General features: G+C 40.4%; 1 pseudogene; it reads right to left on the minus strand.

Annotated features, from left to right (window-relative positions):
- Positions 1-13,885: 13,885 nt before the first annotated feature.
- On the minus strand, positions 13,886-18,396 carry LOC115731476 (annotated as a pseudogene).
- Between the last annotated feature and the right edge of the window lie 2,503 nt (positions 18,397-20,899).

Raw genomic sequence — 20,899 nt, forward strand, 5'->3', positions numbered from 1 at the left:
GCTGTAGTGGGATGACGCATTACTTCTATTTGCCAAAAGACAAAAGGGATGAAGGGAAAAAGAATTCACAAAAGAATATGAAAGAACATGTAAAGATGGAGGAAAGGATTCCTATCGTAAGGATTCCTATTGTGGTAAAGGCGGAGGAAAGGATTTCTATTTGGTAAAGGCGGAGGAAAGGGGAAAAGGACAGGTCAAAAATCTTATCCACGGGGTCCCGCGCATGCCGTGTAAACGTGACGCCCGTGGCGCAGCCTCCGAGGAAAATTCGCCTGGAGTCGATGGGACGTGGCACTCCTGGATAGTCGTGCAATACTATCTTTTTTAATTAAGTATTCTTGTTTTTCCAAGAGGAAAATGATACAAATTAAAAATTTCAAAATCATATCGCAATTTTGAGTTACGGCTCAGAAACCATTCTTTTCCAAAGAAAAAAATTGAGGAACATTGAGGAAGTTAAGGAACGCATCTCTCATTTTCCCTTTCCCAAAGAAAAGGAGGAGAAGTAAACTCAAATTTTCATTTCTCCATTACATTGACAACTTTCTTTCCTTTCTTTTTTTGTCTTCTTCTTTCTCAAATGGACAAGCACTCGGAAAAGTGAACAACCAACGGAAAAAATCAACTTCTTCCTCCAGAACTACCTCCCGTCCCATCATGTGAAATCCAATAAACTCCCAGCAATTCCTTATGAAACGCGTTCGAGAGCAACTTGTCATAAAAAGTGCATTCGAGACTTAAAAGTATTAAAAAGTACAATGAAGTCCTAAAATTTATCACGAAAGTACAATCAAGTCCTTAAAATTTCAAAAAATGCAATCAATGGAATGACTTGATTGGACCAATATGATAAGTTTTTAATATTTGATTACACCTTATGAAAGTTTTAAGACTCGAATACACCTTCATGAAAAGTTTTAGGACATAATTGCGCTTTTTAAAATTTTTAGGACTCAATTGTACTTTTGTGATAAGTTTTAGGATTTGCTTCTGAATTATTCTTCTATTTCTTTGTGAGTATGTACTTGTATGACGAATTTGCCATCTGCAAAATGGCGTCAACAGTTCGATTCGATTCAGTTTTTCAAAAATATCGATCCAATTTCACAATATCTTAATTCATCTTGGAGGTGCATGACAACCATTTTGTTCTAGAAATATATTTTTCTATTTCTATTTCTGGATGAGTTTTTGAGCAAAAAAATGCGTTTGATAACGACATAAAATTTATGATCCTGGAACAGAAGTTCGTTTAACAACAATTGAAAATTTCTACTTCTAAAAAATATTATTTACTATTCAAAAATAAAAATTTATTATTTATTTTCACTTCAATAGCAGCGGTGGTTGCTGCGGCCAGTGGCAACCAAAGAAGTCAGAGATGGTTGCGGCGACCGGTGGAGGATGGCGGTGGACGGCAGATCTTGGTGGTGGGCTATGGTTGGCTACCGGCGGCGGTAGGCGATGGCCGGAGGTGAGGCGAGGGGCGACAGTGAGTGGTGGTCAGCCGCGGTCGATCGAGGATAATGGTTGGCCGCGGCCGCCGGCAGAGGTTGGCAGTGGGTAGCGGTAGAGGGTAGGGGCGGCCGGCGATGAGGCGGTGGGCGACCGCGGGCAGCGGCAAGTGGTGATAGGCAGAGATCGGCGGGCGGCAGTGGGCGACCAAGGGCAATGGTTGGAGGCGGCAAAGGTCGATGGTCGGCTGTGGTTGGCAACCACCGGCCGTGGTTGAGGCGGCCTGCGATGGTTGAGGTGGCCGGCGATGGGGTGCAATGGGGTCGGTGGTGGCCAATGATGGGTGGCGACGCCTGGCGGTGAGGTGGGGGGCGAAGGTGGCCAGCAGGTGGTGGTGGTCGGTAGCAGCGAGTATTTGAAAAAAAGTGATGGATTATTATTTTCGATTTTTGTTTGTCCGAGAAGCTAAAATTTTTTGTTTCTTATTTCTCTTCCAAATTTATTTCTAGAATAATTTTTTATTTCATAAATAGAAAAATATAATTACGTTACCAAATGAGTTTCTGTTCAAAACCTGTTCCAAAATTAGGTTTAGCCTTCGATCTCGGGATAAGGAAGCTTCGGGCTTTCTTGGCGCGAGCCCTCCCAGGCCCATACCAAATCGCGGTAGGAGTTGATTTTTTTAAGAATTTCAATGATAAGAGTCGATCGCATTAGACAGCAGTGTGGTTGGGTGCATGTGCATCGTGTGTATGCATTTGGAGTCGCTACCGATTTTTCTTGGAAGGTGGACCGAAAACCTCACCGAACGATTGGGAGAGGTCGATTAGTTCTACGAAACTTGAGATTTTTGGTTTGGGGACTTGGTTATATCAGTGTCAGTACCAACGCATTTTCGGTGCCTAACGTGAGTAATTATCCTAACTAAGATTTCATGCATGAGCGAATTTCGAGTGAGATAAGTTTGATTCGGGGTTTCATGCGGATCGGAAGATTAATCCTAGCACCACAATCAATAATGCGTAATAACAAATAAGGCACATCAATGCACATCAATGGTCCTCTAGTATAGTCTTAAAGGCTTAGAGAAGGGCGATTAAGGTTCATGGGTGATTTGGAGACGATTTGCCAAAAGGGAAAAATAGTTATTTTTGACAATATTGGGGGTCAAAACACCCAAATTAGGCCTTGGCCATTTGATTGTGGACATTTCTTATTTTTTAGGATTTTTTGAAAATTTTTTGGAATTTTTGTAATTTTTTGGATTTTTCTAATGATTTTCTAATAATTTATTTTTAAAAAAAACCAAATTTTCGAATTTTATTTATTTTTTTAAAAGGACCGGGCTGACAGACCCGGCTCGCACCAAAGGTGCCCAACCTGGGCCTTAAGGGCCCGGATTAGTCTAATACCAAAAGACAAACTTGGAGCTAGGCCCATTTTTACATTTTTTAATGACTTCAAGAGAGGCCCACTTTTCATTCTAAAGCCCAATAGACTCAAAAGTAGACCTGGCCCAACTTTCTTTCCATACTCTCCTCCAATGGCCCAATATGAGAAATCAACGGGTGGCCCAAAATCTCTTTTAATTTTCCATTTGGGGCCCAACATCAACTAAGGAAAACAAAAGCAGTCCTAGACTAAAAATTAAAACAACGAACTAGCCCAGCCCAGTCTAAAATGCAAGAACCGAACAAGCGTGCACCTCCCACCAATCTGACCCACCTCTTGACCCACGTTTTTAAATTCCTTTTCTTTTTGTTTTATTTCTTTTTCTATTAGGTTGTCTTCTTCCCCCGGAACCTTCTTCACGGTTTCACCTATAGGATTCCACCGAAACACCCATGGTTATTAACCAAGCTCGCACGGACCAACTATCTGACCACCCAACGCCATCCCAGGTTGCCGCCACCGAACTAGCTCACATGAAAAAATAAAAATAAAAAACGTTCGTCGACTCACCAGCCCGCTTGACCTGACACGACCGCGACCACCGGTCATCACCGACCGCCTCCGTCAATCTCCGCAGAAACAACACCAGTGACGTCTCTCTCGGTGACCGCGGAATCCGACCCCCAACTAGCCTCATCGGACCACCACCACATTCATCTATCATCTACTGGACGACAACTAGATGCAAGAGGCTTGACCCAAAAAAAAAACTGACCAGAGATACATGCATGAGATTGGTTCAAGACTCATGTGGAACATATGGTGTGTGATGGAAGGAGGAGAGAGACATGAACATTTCAGACTTGCACTAAACACCGGGACCTTAAAAAAAAAAAAACAGAGATACGCACTGGGCATCGACAATGGCTGCCCAAAATAAAGGAAACAAATGCATGTACAGACGAAGAAGGTGGAGTCAAGAGTCTTCGCCTAACTCTGGGTTATGGCTGAGGCTCGGGTGGTCCTAGAGAGTCGGGTGAGAGCGAACGGCGATGAGCCCACGAGAGAACTTCACTCCACGACCTCCGGAGACAGCAACGGAAGAGTCGAGGTCTATCAATTTTTTAAGCTTGAAATGACTCGTTATGACACGATAATTAGATAGAATAGCACGAAAAAATGTTAAATGCAATGTGTTATATAAGATAATCAATACGAATTAATTTCTTCAATTAATTCGAAATATATGACGAAATTTCACAAAGTAACTACATAATTATTTGAATTAAATGACAAAAATTGAGAAGATAAATTATTTTCGGGAACAAAAATTTTGTGTAGCTATCAAACGCGTTTTTGTTTCAAGAACAGAAACTTTGTGTGGTTACCAAATAGGTTTTGATTTTTTAAAACTCATCTAGGGAACAGAATCAGAAAAAAAAAATCAATTCTAATTGGAATCAATTTTTCGAATCAGAATCGTTGCCATACAGGTCCGAAATAGCTGGATCCCCGTGCCATGACCTTGGACTTTTAGAGTGAGTGGTCGCAAGGCCTCACCCACATTCCATTGCCGGTCACATGGTTTTTGGGAGCATAAGAATCGTCTTCCAAAATCTCTTCTTTACGTCCAGAAAGCCAAGCTCGTTGTCAGCAGTCTAGCTCTGCTCCGCAATCGCCCTTACTCTTCGGTTGTATTCACGCTTGTTCTCACCGAACATTCGAGTGGCTTCCGAGTTTGCAGGAGAGCTTGGATTGGGATCACACAACAAAGACCGCGACAAAGAACAATGAGATTACCAAGAAGACAGATTGCTCGAGCATGACTGAGTGAATACAGATGAAGCAGTAGAATTAGCCAACTGCGAGCCAAAACAATAAGCATAGACTTGACAGCGGTCACCCTTTAACAAAGTATTCAGCATGTTCAGTTTAGACCTACTGTTGACTGCTGGTGCAAAGATACAGATGTAAATTCCATCATTCACCACAGAAATCAACAAAAAGGAATTTTCCTTCCCGATGTAAAAGCCAATCAAGTCTCTAAAAGAAGGTAACATAAATGATTAGAGAGCACCCGAATCACGAGCCTGTCGATCAGATATGGGCCGATTCTATGGAGGCCCAAATGAAAGGGCGGCCCAGATTTACGCACAGGACGACAGAGAAAGATTGACTGCAACGCCAGCACACAGCAAGCCAATCACATCGACCCCACACTATATCTAAGTTGTTCCCCGTCTCTATCTCTCCCTCTCGCTCATACAGATAATCTCCGTTGGGCTGCTTTCGATCGCCCAGCCATGAAGAGGCCCTATCTCTTTTTTTTGTTCTGTTGCTGTGTTTTTGTGAATCGATTGCCATTTCCAGCTTTTCCTTGTGCATCTAGTCCGTTTCTGGGGGACATTGAGGATTCAAATTTTTGTGGATTGAGGATTTTTTTGGGCCCGGTCAGGCTGAAACCCTTGCTTAAATTTCCCTTTTTGCTGTCTGGGTTTTGATTTGTCGAAGCCTTCGCTGTGTGATCCCCTAAGTAGCACCGACATGGACACGCGATACGACACGACACGGCACGATATGCCGACACGTCATTTCTAAAAAATACAAATTTTCGACACGTTGGGGACATGTTATATATTAAATATATAATTATTATTTCTATAATTTTTTACAAATATTGAGAATAAATTTTCTATCATGGGTACATCCGTAATTTGATCCAAAGTCTAGACATATGACAAGGAAAAAAAAATCGGACGCCAGTTTACTTTTTGAAAAAATGTTTGGCATCGAGCGAGTCCAAAACAGATTTTTTTAAAAAAAAATATTTACAAAAATATTTTTTAAAAATAAATATTGACAAGTTTGGGCCTCGCTCGGCAATTGGGCTGTCGAGCAGCTCTGTTGGGCCCAGCCCCAACTGCTGGGCAAGCCAACTGCTCGGCAGTCCAGCTGCCGAGCGGGGTTGGGCTTTTTTTTTTCATTTTTTTAAGTATTTTAATTATTTATACTTATAATATTTAGTTTATTTCATATTTTTTTAACATGTTTATATTTATTGGGCTTCTTCTTTTTTTTTTAATTTTTTTTTTTTAAAGTATTTTAATTATTTATACTTATAATATTTAGTTTATTTCGTATTTTTTTAACATGTTTATATTTATTTTATTTATATATTTTTTCTTGGGAAGCTTATCTTTATAACATATTTAGTAATAATTAATATAAAAATTATTAAGATCTATAATTAATAAATAATGTTGTAATTATGTAATTAATTAAAAATATTCATAAAATAAATTTGGTAAGATATATTAAATTAAGGAACCCCATTCTTAATTCAATATCTTTATAATATAATCAATAGAAAACCCATCTAGACGATCCCAAATAGAAAAAATTGCCATTAATAAATCCCGAAAATACTAGAAAAAATAGGAAAACCCATCTAGACGAGCCCGAATTACAAAAATCCATCGTTCATCACCGCCAACGGCCGAATTTGTCTAGGAAAAGAGGGAAAGGAGGGTTCGTTCGATATCGAGAAGTGGCACCGGAGGGAGAAAATGCAAAATTGACAAGGAAAACGGAGTTTTTTTTGGGAAAAAGGAGGGCCAAACGGCCTACGGTTTGCCAATGGATTCGTCTTGAAAAATTATGTGAAATAAAAAAAAGTTGTCTCAAACAGACGCCCGAGCGATGAGATATGCTCTTCCAAAATTTTACCCTTTCTTTACTCGTTTCCACTCTTTTCTTGTGGTTTTTCATCTTTCCATACGATTTTTAACTCTTTTGTCGCGGTTTCCCATCTATCTATTACTGCGGTTTCCAACATATTTCTGCGGCTATATTACATTATATCACAACATTATTTATTAATTATAGATCTTAATAAATATTTACATTAATCATTGCTAATAATGTTATAAATATAAGCTTCACAAGAAAAAAAAATATAAATAAAATAAATATTCTAAGTATCAATAATTAAAAAAAATATGAAATTTACAATATAGCCGGCCCACATTGTTTTTTTTTTGGTTGTAAATTTCGTATTTTTTTAAATAATTAAAATACTTAAAAAAACAAAATTAAAAAAAAAAGAAGCCCAACCCCGCTCAAGATCCGGGCCGCCTGCCATCTGGGCCAAGCGCCGAGCAGCTCTTCTGGGCCCAGCAAAGCTGCTCGGCAACCCAATTGCCAAGCGAGGCCCAAACTTGTAAATATTTATTTTTAAAAAATATTTTTGTAAATATTTTTAAAAAAAAAATTAAATTGGAAAAAAACCCTCCGTTTCTGGGGGACATTGAGGATTCGAATTTTTGTGGATTGAGGATTTTTTTGGGGCCAGTCAGGCTGAAACCCTCGCTTAAATTTCCCTTTTTGCTCTTTCCGCATTATTTGTGAAGAATGAAACTCAAAGATTTCTTGTCTTCTTTCAACTATTTGTTCATTATCTTTTTATGTTAACCCACACGAATTCCCACGAGGGCTTTAATATCCTTCTCATAAAGATCCTGAAGTGGATTATGGATTACGTGCTTTATAAAAAAAAAAAAAAAAGAGAACATGCCATCGGTTTCAATATTCGGATGGGTCGATTCTCGATTTCGGATGGAAACCGATGACCCCCAGTTGCAAGTACTTGAACCGGTTCGTACAGGCTCAGCCATTGCTCGGGTGCACTTGGAACCGGAAAGAAGCGGGCAACTTGCCATTAGGCTTAATTCCATCTTTTAATGTAGAGATTATCGATACTAAGAGCGAGATCCATATAGGTTTGCTATATCTCCATTCGCATTCTCGTTTGTGTGGACCGACAGGAAAATTTAGATGTCAAGACAATCCCATAATTACACGGTATTTGGATAAGAATCGTGTGTTCGATTATTTAATAGGCAGCCTCAACTTTGGGGTTGCTTTTTCCACGAAACGAGAGTGATTGGGAATGCTCGACCAATGATCTTGTCCAAAACCAAGTTTCCCTGGAAGATGGGTCTTTACTCTATCCAAGTAAGCCTAAAAGCCTTGAATTCTTAAGATTCATATAGAGGACATGTCTCAAAAAAGTTTCTTACTATTATAGACATACGAGCGGGAGACAAAAATTACCGAAAAAGCCTTAAAATTATTGCAATTATGTCAATTCAGTCCATCCAATCAACTTTGACCAACGTTATTGTGGACTTCGGCCGGCGCTAACGGGGCAATTTTTAATAATATTTTAATATTTTTTATTTCAATTTTAATTTTTTTTTTATGTTCATCTTCTTCCTCCATCGAGGTCTCGCTAGGTGAGGCCAAGCCACCCCATGGCTACCAGGCTAACCTTGCTCGACAACGGCCGAGCCTCGCCCGGCAACGATCGAGCCTCGCCATCACCATTGCCTAGTTGGGCGCCATTGCTTGCTTGGTTTTCGGCCATCGCCTAACGCTAACGATCTAGTTCTGGTTTTGACTGAGGTTTTAAGTGTTGAATGATAGTTTTTGGTCACCGGTATTGAGTGATTTGGCCACTAGCGAAAGTGCGGTGATGGTCGTAATTGGCCGATGGATAAATTGGTGAGGGTTGTCGGCGTTGGCTATGGCCGACGACAACCTAGGAAGAAGGTCGGCGGCGATCCAAGCAGGCACAGGCAGAAGCTCGAGAAGAGGCGCACGAGGAAGAAGAAGAACAATATATAAGAAAAAGAAATAAAAAATAAAAATACCCATTTGATGTTAAAGAGATCTTTTGTAGGAAGGCTAGCTAGAGATTTCTTGTAAAAACACTAGCCCCGTATCATTTCGGGGCAAGTAGATTATTTATAATGAAAAGGAGGAGCTTCAAGAGAATGATTTTTGGAGTTCTTGCAAAGCGCGCATGACACTTGTATTGCTCTCCCGTAATCCTGCTTTCACGAAATTGAAAAAATTAATAAATATTAAAATGTTATTAAAAATTGCCGCGTCAGTCCCCACGGGCCAAAAATGGCGAAATAGATTGAATTGGCACAAATGTAAAAGCTTTAGGATTGAATTGACAAAATTAAAAGATTTAAGACTGAATTGACAAAAGTATAATAGATTTAGGAATTTTTTTGATAATTTTTCCCAACCAAAGTGACCAACGTGTTTTGGCCAATAGTCATATAGGCTCGGAGGAGGCTATGATTGAACTGGATTCTCAAACTTGACCTTCATTCAAGAAGTTGATTCTTTCATCTTAAAAAAATTGGGAAATAAGGAACGTCGATGCTGAGATTCGCCATCACTTGTTTGCCTGGTTTTGTCCATCCAAGCTGTTTGGAGTTAGCATCTGAGGAGGTTGTCCTATAGTCCCGTGATTTTTTCCCAATTCAACAAATATATGGCATGGATTGAGATATCTATACTTTGTCTTCTTCTTCTTTTCTTTTCTTTTTCCAAAAAATGGTCATACCTTTCACCTTAGATGGATATTATTATTCCTGAATCTCGTAAAAATCACCAACTTTGACTCGGATCTCATTTCTGGCCCAAACTTTCTTTTGTCTAGTAAAAAGATACAAACTTTCAATCGGTACCCAAATTTAGCCTCATCAAATTTTCATCCAATGATGTGCGTCTTTCCACATGTACTTGTTGGTTCACGGCTGTGTTAACGTGGAAGGATCGCACATAGTCCGAGAGCTTCCCCAATTTTTGGACAAAGCCGGTCGCGAGTTCAAGTTACCATTTTTCTCAAAGTTTCGAACAAGCTCAGATCCAACGAATTACTCGTTTGTACCATGTTTCCCTTAGGTAAGTCCTTTCTTTGGTCCATTTCAATTTTCGTCCCCAAAATACAAACTCAAATGCTCATGTTCCTCCTCTTGCTTGATTCGGAACCATCCATATTCCAACAGTGGCTCCGATCATGACATCAGTGAGTCCTTTGTGTACAAGTGGAATGACACGCTGAATCTTTGATGGTATCACTAGGCGAAAAATTTATGAGAGACAAAATTTCATTACCGATTGAATTGATACCCAAATTAAATTTGATGGTATTCTATGAGTAAAAAAAAAAAAAAAAAGGCTGAGCCAGAATTGGTATCCGCATCACTAACTAGTAACTACACACACGTGTGTGACTCGGAAGATGGACGCTACTTGCCGATAACCCGAAAAAGAAAATCGGTAGACTGTTATCCCATCGTCTAGTCCATCTTCCGATTATGATTATATGAAATTTTACATAACGATTTGGAAAACAAATCGGCTGTACGAAAAAATCATTTGGATTATACAAAGTAAATTTCCACTCAAGAGCAAATGCATATGGTATTAGGCTAAAATTGGGGTCTAGTTTCATGAAAGATTACGTGATAAGTTACTAGAAACTAAGCTCCAAAAAGTTCGAAAATAAGCTCATGATACCCTCTAAATTAGCGCGGTTGATTAGTGTACAAGTGAATCTCTTGCTTTGGAAATGGAGGTCGCCTATTCAAATTCCACCAACTATGAGTAAATTGTTCTGGATTAGGACAACTTATGTAGACTTAAGTGTCTCGACTTAACTGGTTCATAGAAATTTGTAGAGTGTCCTAGATAGTCGGATCTTCAAGCCATGGCCTTGAATTATTAGAGTGAGTGATGATCGGATCTTCATGCCATGACCTAGAATTATTAGAGCGAGTGGTCGCAAGTTCGATCCAGAACTGTCTTCCAAAATTTCTTTTTTCCGTCCGGCAAGCCAAGCTCGTAGTCAGCAGTCCAGCTCCGCTCCACAATCTCCCTCGCTCTCCGATTGTATTCACGCTTGTTCTCTCGCTCAACATTCGAGCGGCTTCTGAGTTTTGCAGGAGAGTTTGGATTGGGATCGTACAGCGAAGTGCTGCGACCAACCGTAAAGAACAATCGCGCGCACCAATCAAAACCCAGACAGCAAAAAGGGAAATTTAAGGAAGGGTTTCGGCCTGACCGAGCCCAGTACGAATCCTCCATGTGTCACACGGAAACGAACCGGATGCACAAGGAAGAGCTGGAAATGGCAATCGATTCACAAAATTTCACACCAAAAGCCGAAATTGAAGCTGTGGAACTGCATCGAACCCGCTTGAAGGAGCGCGACGCCAAGGATAAACCTCGAAGCCGGTCCAAACACAGCAGCAGAAGAAAGAAAGAAAGAGGTAGAGTCTCTTCAAACCCGTGTTCATCAAACCACAGCGACACAACACAGCCGTTGACCTCGGCTGATTCAAAGAGTCGAAATTTACAACAAAAAGATCACAGCTGAGCGAATCAAACTAAAAAGAGGAAGACGATACAAAGATACATCACAAAGGCACACCGTACTGCATCTGCTTGTCTACTTGTTTCCCAATCGAAAGATAAATATCGCATCTCCGTGTCAGGCTCCCAAACTGGCGCCTTGATCCTCTGCAACGTCGAAGAAAAATTTATATTAGTTCGCAAGACGTGCATTTAGCAGAGGGAGAGATCAAACTATTATCGCTCAAGCCATGCCGGGCCGTAAGCCTGGATCGCAGGGGCCGTGTTCGTTCTTGACCAGCACGAAGGGAAGTAGCACCATCTCGACCAGCCATCACCAGCGCAACCAGGTGGTGACGGCTCCAGGAAGGTGGTGATGTTAAGCATCGACAGCTTCTCTTTTGTTTCATTTTCGTTAAATCAACTTCGTTGGCGAACAAGCAAACTGCCGAGATGATAGTGATGCAAAACTACGCAGGAGTTTGTAATTTACCAGAGTAGAGTGAAGATGTCGGGCTCGCAGTGGAGAGTCCCGCCGAGGATCACCCAATCACCGCCACCCTTGCTGCTGCTCGGAGCCGTAAAGAGAAGTAGACGTCGAACACGGGCACCCACCAAGGACCCAAGTGCAGCCTCCGCTTGGCTTTCGCCACCAGGTCGATGGTCACCGCCCCGCCTTTCAAAGACTGCACCAGGCCCTTCACGCCCAAGTCATTGACGATCGGCAGCGTGGCTAGGACCTCGGCTCGGACTGTTGTCGAGCTGCGGGGGCCCTGAGCGAAGGCCGGAATGCGGGAGGGTCGAGAGAGCCTGACTTTGCCTCTGAAGCTCAGGAGGAGCTTCATGCCGCGGTACTCCGCGGCGATAAGCTTACTGGGGTTCTCGACGGAGAGAGTGATGTTCCATTGGACGGTGACATGGGAGGTGGAGATATTGAATGACAAAAGCGAAGAGCCCGAGTCGAGCCCAAACGCCGGCGGCATTAGAGCCGGTATCGCCAGAAAGATGACTATCAGGAAGCCGAGAAAAGTGGGTATGGCGAATACAATACAGTGGCCGATGATAGGCTTGTACCTGTCAGGCGGCGGCTGCGGCACTGGCGATGGAGGGGCTGGATTGTTATTCGCAGCGGGTGGAATTGCGGGGAGGTTCGCCATTGGGGACTATTGTGTAGAGTTTTTGAGTGGCCGCCTGTGGGAGAAACCAATTTATATAAAAGAGGGAGGGGGGGGGCGACACATCCGATCCAAAAAGAGAATTCTCTCTTTAGATCGGACTTGGAGGGAGGGGGAGAGAAAATATTGCGTCACAAAAGCGACACATCCGATCCAAAAAGAGAATTCTCTCTTTAGATCGGACTTGTCCGAGGGGGGGAGAAAATATTGCATCACAAAAGCGACACATCCGATTCAAAAAGAGAATTCTCTCTTTAGATCGGACTTATTTTCTCCCTCCCTCCCCCAAACCGGGTGTGTTGCTTTTGGACGCAATATTTTCTCCCAAAAGGAGAGGGGGTGTTCTGGGAATTAGGTGGGAATACAGCCGAGCCGAGCCAAGCCGGGGACATCCGCCGGTGGGGTTCTGGGAAATAGGTCGGGAAATAGGTACAGCCAAGCCAAGCCGGACTCCGTTACGCGGAGTAAGAATTTGTCAATACGATTGATGTCCCCACGGGCCAACATTTTTTGGCTCTGAGGATGCCGGAGAAAGTCGCAGGGCCACGGCCATTTCGATTCATTACCCCTTTCTTCCACACTGGACTGCAAGGGGTAGATTGGATTAGGTCGAAAATAGTCTGGCATAAATAGATTCATTTAATTTTGACAAAAAAAAAAGATCCATTTAATTGATTTTAAATCATTTTTATGTGATATGGATGTAATAACTCATAACTAACTCGACTCATATAGTTAAAATACTTATATATCTAATTTAATTTAAAAAAGCTCATACTCAAACCGAACCGATAACACACAGCGATTAAGTGCTAAATCGGAGAGTAAGAGAGATTAATAGAGGATCATAGAAGTAAATTGAGTTTAAGTAAATTGTGAACCTATTAACTAAATGAGGAAAAGTGAGCCTAGAACTCATATTTTAAACCATATTTAATGGTGTGGGTCATAAATAGATTGCTTTAAGTTTTAAAAATAAGCTTAAGCGAATTATAATTTAATGATTTTAAATAGGTTATAAACGAGTTAGTTATCTAATAAGTTTTTTTTTGTGGGTCAAAAGTTATCTAATAAGTTTAAGTGAGTAATGAGCAAGTCATGTTTTTAAATTAAATTAATATTTTTTTCATATTTTTTTTTCTTTCTTTTCCTTCTTTTCTATGAAATCCGGTAAGGGTCACTTGCTGCTAATCGCCGTCAGCCAACCCCTTGCCTGCCATAGAAAAGAAAGAAAGAAAGAAAGAAAAAAATATAAAAAAATCTGAATTTTCTTTGAAAAAATTATTAAAATTGTCAACAGTGTTCAACAATAAATGTTTTCTAAAATATTATAAGGAACATTTTTTTCTAAATTGGATTAAATATTAAAGTTTTTTAATAATATGAGTCGGGTTGGATATGGTCTCTAGGTTTATAGTGCATGAAAATGCGTTAAAATGAATTAAATGAGTTAATATAAGTCGGATCATTTTCGACCCGATCCACACATTTGATGGCTCTACTATCAACACCCATATTATTTTGGCTCTAGCCATTTTAAATCAATTTATGACCTATTTACTGAATATAACCAACCAACATAACAACTCGGCTCCTCAAATATCTGTTCAGAAATGGGTCTATGAATCATTTTGACATGTCTAATCAAAAGTCGGAAACAATCAAACGGCAATAGACTGCGCCTTTTAATACTTTGTCCAACTTAGCATGTACGGATTCACGGAAATTCTCACCTATGTACAAAATTCTCTCCTTCGGAAATTTCATTAGCTCAATTCAATGACTTCCTCCTGCTTCATGATCGCTTATCTGTTGACCCGACGAATTAGACATGGATGTGAAGCTACATAGCTCCCAAGTCGCTCGGCTTGTATTTGCCTGAATCATTGTCGTGAAGCACGCCATCTGAAGATAGCAGGCGTTGGAGAGCGAGGAAAAACCGAGCCTGACATTATCACACGAAGAAGCCGAATCCAAATAAATACATGTTCCACGGGGAAAGAGAAGCCAAGGAGCAAGAATTTAGCCACACCCATTGAAATCCTACAAGTGCACACCAGCAACCTGGCAATCCATATCCTTTGCTGCTCAATAGCTTCAACAAAAAGTAGCCAGAAATGTTAGGGCAATCAGATAAAAAAAAAAAAAAAACATTGAAGACATCATAAAATTTCATAGTAGGAAAGTAAGCCCAGACCCCTACCGAGAGCAACAAACCAACCAAGGACAAGCATCCAATCATTGACAAACTTATGTATTTCAGATCTCGTCCAGCCTGCACCGAACAAACAACCGGGGTTCTGTTAGGAACTCCTTTTATGAGGAAGTTAACTACTTTGATGACAGATAGAGCAATCCAGCAAGTCATAGGATTTGAGAATTACTTAGCTTCCTTTCCTTTCTCTATCTTTCAACCCCACTGTTTTTTATCTCAAACTCTCAGCAATTTGGCATGATATGATACTAGCGCATGTTGTTTCGGGAGTTTACTAAGGTTTTGAAGTAGATGCACAAACAACTAATGCAAAACTGGAGTTGCAAGCGCAAATGCAAATATCCTAATGCAGTCGGATTACTGTAGACGTACCTGCAATGTGCCCTCAAGGCTATGAGTGCAGGGCATCACTGCTAATGCCTTAAAGAATGGTATCAACACCTTGTGCATCTGAGACACAAAGTTGATCAATCAGAAAAAACAGACTAACAACGAAGCATACTCCCAATTTTCAAATCTCATGACTAACCTCTTGGATGACACTTTGATCATGTGTAAAGATAGTGGGAGAGAACCAAGGAACAGATGCCCCAATTGTTCCAATTACCAATCCACATATCATGCCAATAATTAGCAGTGATTTTAGCAGTAACCTGGCCTGTTTGACATTGCTAGACTTAAGAAAATTTATTCCCACAGAAATAGAAAAACTTATACAGGACATTCAACAAAAAAAGGTAGCAAGAAATACAAGGTAGCTGTTATACTCCTAGACAATATAAAAAAATAATGCTTCAGTTGGGATAGGGCATCGCTTACCTTTGCCAAATTTCGAGTGACTCCAACCATCATCTCAGGCATAAATGATTGGGCTGTTTGAGATAGAGGCCCACCCCATACAACACACATGCTGTACATTTGATTCATGACCTATAGGGAACAATACGATTAGGTAAATTACATCAGTTCCTCTTGTACAGGAACCTATACACAGAAAACAATTTAGCCAGAGTGCAATATTATCCTCACCTGATGAGCCGGCACAACATGTGTGCCCATAGATGTTGCAAAATAGATAATTAGGGAGTAAAAACCCACCGGAATCGTCAAAAACATATGAAACGTATTGGAATAGTCTCAGCATGAAGTAAAATTGAATGAACAATTTGATTCTCACGTAATTTTAACAACATAACAGTGTTGAGTGACTCTAACCCACCTTTGACATTGATGAGGCAAAAACTGCAGCAGCCAGCCCAATTATCATCAGAAGTTCACTGGGCGATGGAATAGTAAGGGCAAAAGAATTATAGCCTTTCTCATTTAGAGATTCAATCATCATATAGGCAGCAACAACCTATAAGATGAGTTGATAAATGGGTGCAAATGAGCTCACTAACAACTTTGAAAATGTCGAGGATGCACAAACAAGTGCAGGTTACATACTTGTGATACCATGGTAGCCCATGCTGCACCAGCTATTCCATAGCCCATAAGGCTGCAGAGGAGTATGTCACCAACTCCATTTATGACAGTAGCAATGCCTAGGGCCTTTAGAGGTCCCCATGAATCTTTCATGCCCAGACTGGGAAACAAGAGATCAATCAGAACGGGAAGACAAGATTGGAATGATCAAGTCTACCACTTAAAATCAGACAAGGCACAAAAATAACTACATGCCATTTTATCTGGACAACAAAGTCAGTAATTGACCTGTCAGTCATTTCGATAGGGACAAAGTACCTAGTAACCAACATTTTGCAAGTTAATGAACATTCTTGGGTGCATAGATTAAGGGTCAGAAAGTACCTCGCACTTTAAGCAACCCATCCAACAAGAACCGCTGGCCATGCCAAGCCTCGTATCTAATAAAAAAATGGAATCCTGTTTAAACCAAAGGTGGCCTTAGCGGAACTTATTTGCAAGCAGCTATTGAGCCCAAAATTCAGAAGAGGCCTTCCATGAGATACAGAAGAACCATGTAAAATAAGAACTCATTTGCATTTCTGAGCCATTGGTTCAGATTGGATGATAACGATGCAGACGGCAAAGAGCAAAGCATTTCTCCCCGAAAATCAAACTTGTAAAAGAAGAACCTGGACATATGTGTTGGCAGCTGGGACAATGTGTGTGCATTTTTGGGTCCTGTAAAAGCTGGAAAAGACGTCGACAAAGAACAGATTAGTCCACATTTCCTTCTTTTTGAAATGCCCACAGGCCTCGCTCCCTCCTTACTGCCTAGCATGATATAAATGGAAAAAAAAAAAGGAAAAGGGTTTTTATTTTTTGGAAAAGGTAAATGGAGGAACAAAACTAGATAGTCAGAGAAAAGCAGCAGCAAATGAATTCTAAACAGCTAGCCAGATAATCACATATGCCATACCTGTAAGAGCCCATGTACCTAGGAATCTGGTAAACAAAAGCATTGATAAGCCACACACCAACGCAATGAAAAGCAAGATCGACAACATGTTCAAGAATACCTGAGATTCAGCTTCCTGTCTCATCCTGTCATATCGTGGAGCAAGATGCTGTGCTTCTTCCAAGGGAGCTCCCATTATCATCGCTCTTAATGGTTCTGCAACCTATAAATGAAGCCATAAGTGCCATAAAAAGGTAGGCAAATCAGGTTATCACCACGCATATGGCATGTTGATAAGAATTTCAAAAGTGGATCCTGCCTCAAAAAATTTCTATACGAATTCAGTTGATGTGAAGCTAAAGAAGCAGAACAGTATAGAAACTGATTTTCAGACATTCTTAAAGACGAATATTATCGTAACAAAAAGCAGTAGCACAGATAAAGTAACTTTCTTGTCTTCATTATTTTACTGGAAGCACATCAAGACTTACCCAGCTCTTACAAAAAATATTTATTCCATACATGAAACCCCAGAAAAAATGACAGTTAAATACACAACTCTGAAGGCTCCACCTCATGATCCACAACCTGCTTATATAACAGAGAAGAATTTAGCCAAACCTGTGTCCCTAGAGCTTTCAAGAGATCCCCGCGCTCTTTCTCAATTTGAGCACGAGCCCGTCCATAACTTAAGGCAGCATTTGTTAGAGTACTACCACTGGTGCAAGTACTTTCAGAACCATATTTTCTACTGTCCTCTGACAATTTTGTTCCTGTTAAATAAGATACACATGCAGAGAAATGACGTGCTAAAAATCAGTAAGAAAGCCAAAAAAATTCGAAGATTAAAAGTAGAGCTGCAAACTGACCAATCTCAACTTGCTTTGACCCAGTAACTATGTATCCTTCTGCTCCACGTACAATATCCTTTTGGAAATGCTGAAACGTGAATTCACCATAAGTGTATTGGATATACAGAAAAATGCAACAACGAAGCAGCCTTATCTCTAGGGAGTGAGTATAGCATGGAAAAAGTTATTACTATTAAGGGGGAATACCTTGCCAGAGCGTGTTGATATGTAAAGCTTCTCAAGTTTCTGATGTTGCTGGAGTTCTGCCCCATCAGTGCTCATGCTATCTGACCCTCCATATCCCCCTGCTCCAAACTACTTGAGGACAGCCTAAGGCAATAGTTAAAATAGTTAAATGCTACCTCGTCAAAGGATACACATGTAGCATATGCACTAAAGAAACTAGAGACTTGGAATTCAATCCAATGACATAGCACAATTCAATTAGAAGGGGAAAAAACATAGCTTCCCTAGAGTGAAAAGAAAATTGTTGGATAAATGGCATCAGTATGTTCAAAATTTAGATTATGAGTCCCATGGATATCCCCAGGTTTCCAGATTATGCCATTTTTCTAGTCCTAATGAACCTGGATATGACAAGACAGATTATCACTAAGCACAAGATGTTGATTTTCAGAGACAATATTGACGTCTTAAAGCCCTTTCTCCTGGCATGCTTCAATCTCTGGCACTGCCTTTAGATACTGCTCTCCACTAAAAGCGAGAAGAAAAAAGTACAGCACGAGGTTGGCAACACCAAGCAGCACCCTATTTCCTATTAGCTGCATGTGCATCCTCATCTTCAAAATTCAGCGGCATTTGCCACGAGAGGAAAAAAAGGTCACGTTTCGCTCCTCCAAAGCAACAGTTTGCATCATCTATTGTCTCTAGCATAGCTTTTCTGCTGACTCGTTCTATTCAAATACACGTCGTGTCAAGATTGTGCCCGTACTGATTAAAGGGTTGGTGTCTGTCAACCCTCATCGGTTACATTCGCACTGACTTGTTTTCCTAGTCCTCCCGTCAAATGTATCAAGAGCTACACATTTCTGTTCGTTAGATCGGACGCTCAATGCGACTGACGAAAGCAAACTCAACCAAAACTGTGCAAACACACTGACACGGCAACAGCCCACTACCAATGCAAAGTTTTAACAGGTTCGCATCGCAATACGGCATAAAGTAGCCAGAATCTGTGGCGTTTCACGCATTCCAGCAGCGATAAGCTGAGAGAGAACGCAATGACCCCGTCTCCGCATCATCAGTGGCAAAACTCACATCATCGACGTGCTTGGGCGAGAGAGAGAGAGAGAGAACCTGCTGCTGCTTGGCGACTTGTTCTCTGAGTCGAGTGGCTTGCTTTCTAAGTGCCTCCATTCACCTTCGGATGGCTCTCTGGTCTCTCTCTCCAGAAGCTATGGTGTTCAGAGAGAGAGAGAGAGAGATTTGCATTCAAATGAGAAAGTGTGTGGGGGCAATTCGTTCACTTTTGAGCTTCGGTCCCTTCGTCCTACGCCCTGCCGTCTCTTTTTCAAATTGGAAGTTCTTGTGGAGAGGGGTTGTACTCTACGAACGCTCCCAGGCAATTCCCCATGAATCTTCGAAGAATCAAGTGACACGTCGTATCCTCGTGTAACGGTGGATTTTCCTTGTTAGGTGCTATTATTGTATGCAATTTTTTATTATTATTATTTAAAGAGTAACTTTCTTAAAAAAATTTCCGTCAAAATTTAAAATAGTATATAAAATTTCAGTATTTATAAAACAAATTATATACCAATTCACGTTTCGTAATCTGTATAAAGAAAGGAAATTATCAATTTTCATTCATACAATTTTCGAAAAAAAATTCTCAATCAATGTCTTTGAATTATATACCAAGCGTATTAGTTCTGTGTAATGCGCGGCCTCTGTCTAATTATTAGTAATTCTACATGCGACTTCGATAGATTTTGCCTAATGCGTGTAATCGTCAAGATTGATTTTAACATTTCGTGAGTGACTTCGTTCTTGCCAATAGTGATTGTGTTGCCAACGCGGCTAGCATTGCTTTTTGGTCGCCAAGACAAGAATTGGAATTGAGACAGGACACGATGGAAAAAGTAATGTGGGGGATTTTTTTTCATATCCTATATCTTATTTGGTGGTGATCGGAGATAACTTATACTAGAATTAATAAATAATAAATAAAAATAAACGACTTAAAAAAAAAACCCTAATTCTCTATTTGTGGTCGGAGATCGACCATCGCTTGTGGCGGTCGCCATTTCCGGCGGCAACCTCCACGGTGGGGTGGCCTATGTGGCCACCGTAGGAGTGGTTGTATTTGTTCCAATGATCCCTTTAGGGGTAAGTGTTTTATCATTATCGGTTCACGCATGAAATATTATGATTTTAAATCATTTTCGTCTTCGGTACGTTGAATATTATTCTGTTTGAGCCATGACTATACAATCCATCCGAAAATCAGAAGTTGACGAGTGTATTGGAAGTTAGGACGTCTCTATGCACGAGGTAGCAAATACGCATACGCAAGACAGTCAGAGATACGCTCCAGATATGGCTTGAAGTTGTGATCTTATGAAAAATAGTACACTGAATTACCACGCTCAGTGGTGAGTTTCCCTCGGTTCTATCGAGAAAAGATCAAACATGAAACTGTCGCTGGTAGAGCCGAGTAGGTTAAGGTGCCCTCCGTTTGTTTAATGTCTTTTAACTAAATTGACACCGTCCAAACCTAATCAACTAATTTAAATGTAGCTGTAATTGATTATAACAAAAATAATTGGCTCTAAAGGTTTTGGTTATATCCTCATGCTCAAGAAAATCACATACACACCAAATAAGGCTAAAAATACCAAAAAAAAAAAAAAAAATCATAAACCTATTATATTGATATCAATTCCGTCCTAAACTTTTCAATTAGATTAATTTAGTCCTAACATTTCATATTAACACCAGTTGAGTCCATTTGGCAAATTTAGACTAGAAATTACTGACGTGGGATCCAGCCACCTTACATGGCACAACTAGCGTTAACATGGACTTTTTTGTTTTTTTGTTTTTAATATTTTTTCTTGTTCTTCCATGAATTGTTCTAGCATCGGTCAGGCCATGGTTAGCGAGGCCAACCCTTGCTCATCCGATGCTTGGCAAGAGGGCAAGGCTCGTCAGCCATGGAACAAAAAGAAAGAAAAAAATATCGATAAAATATTATTATAAAAAGTCCACATTA

Source organism: Rhodamnia argentea, chromosome 6 (assembly GCF_020921035.1).
Source record: "Rhodamnia argentea isolate NSW1041297 chromosome 6, ASM2092103v1, whole genome shotgun sequence".
Lineage (NCBI taxonomy): Eukaryota > Viridiplantae > Streptophyta > Magnoliopsida > Myrtales > Myrtaceae > Rhodamnia > Rhodamnia argentea.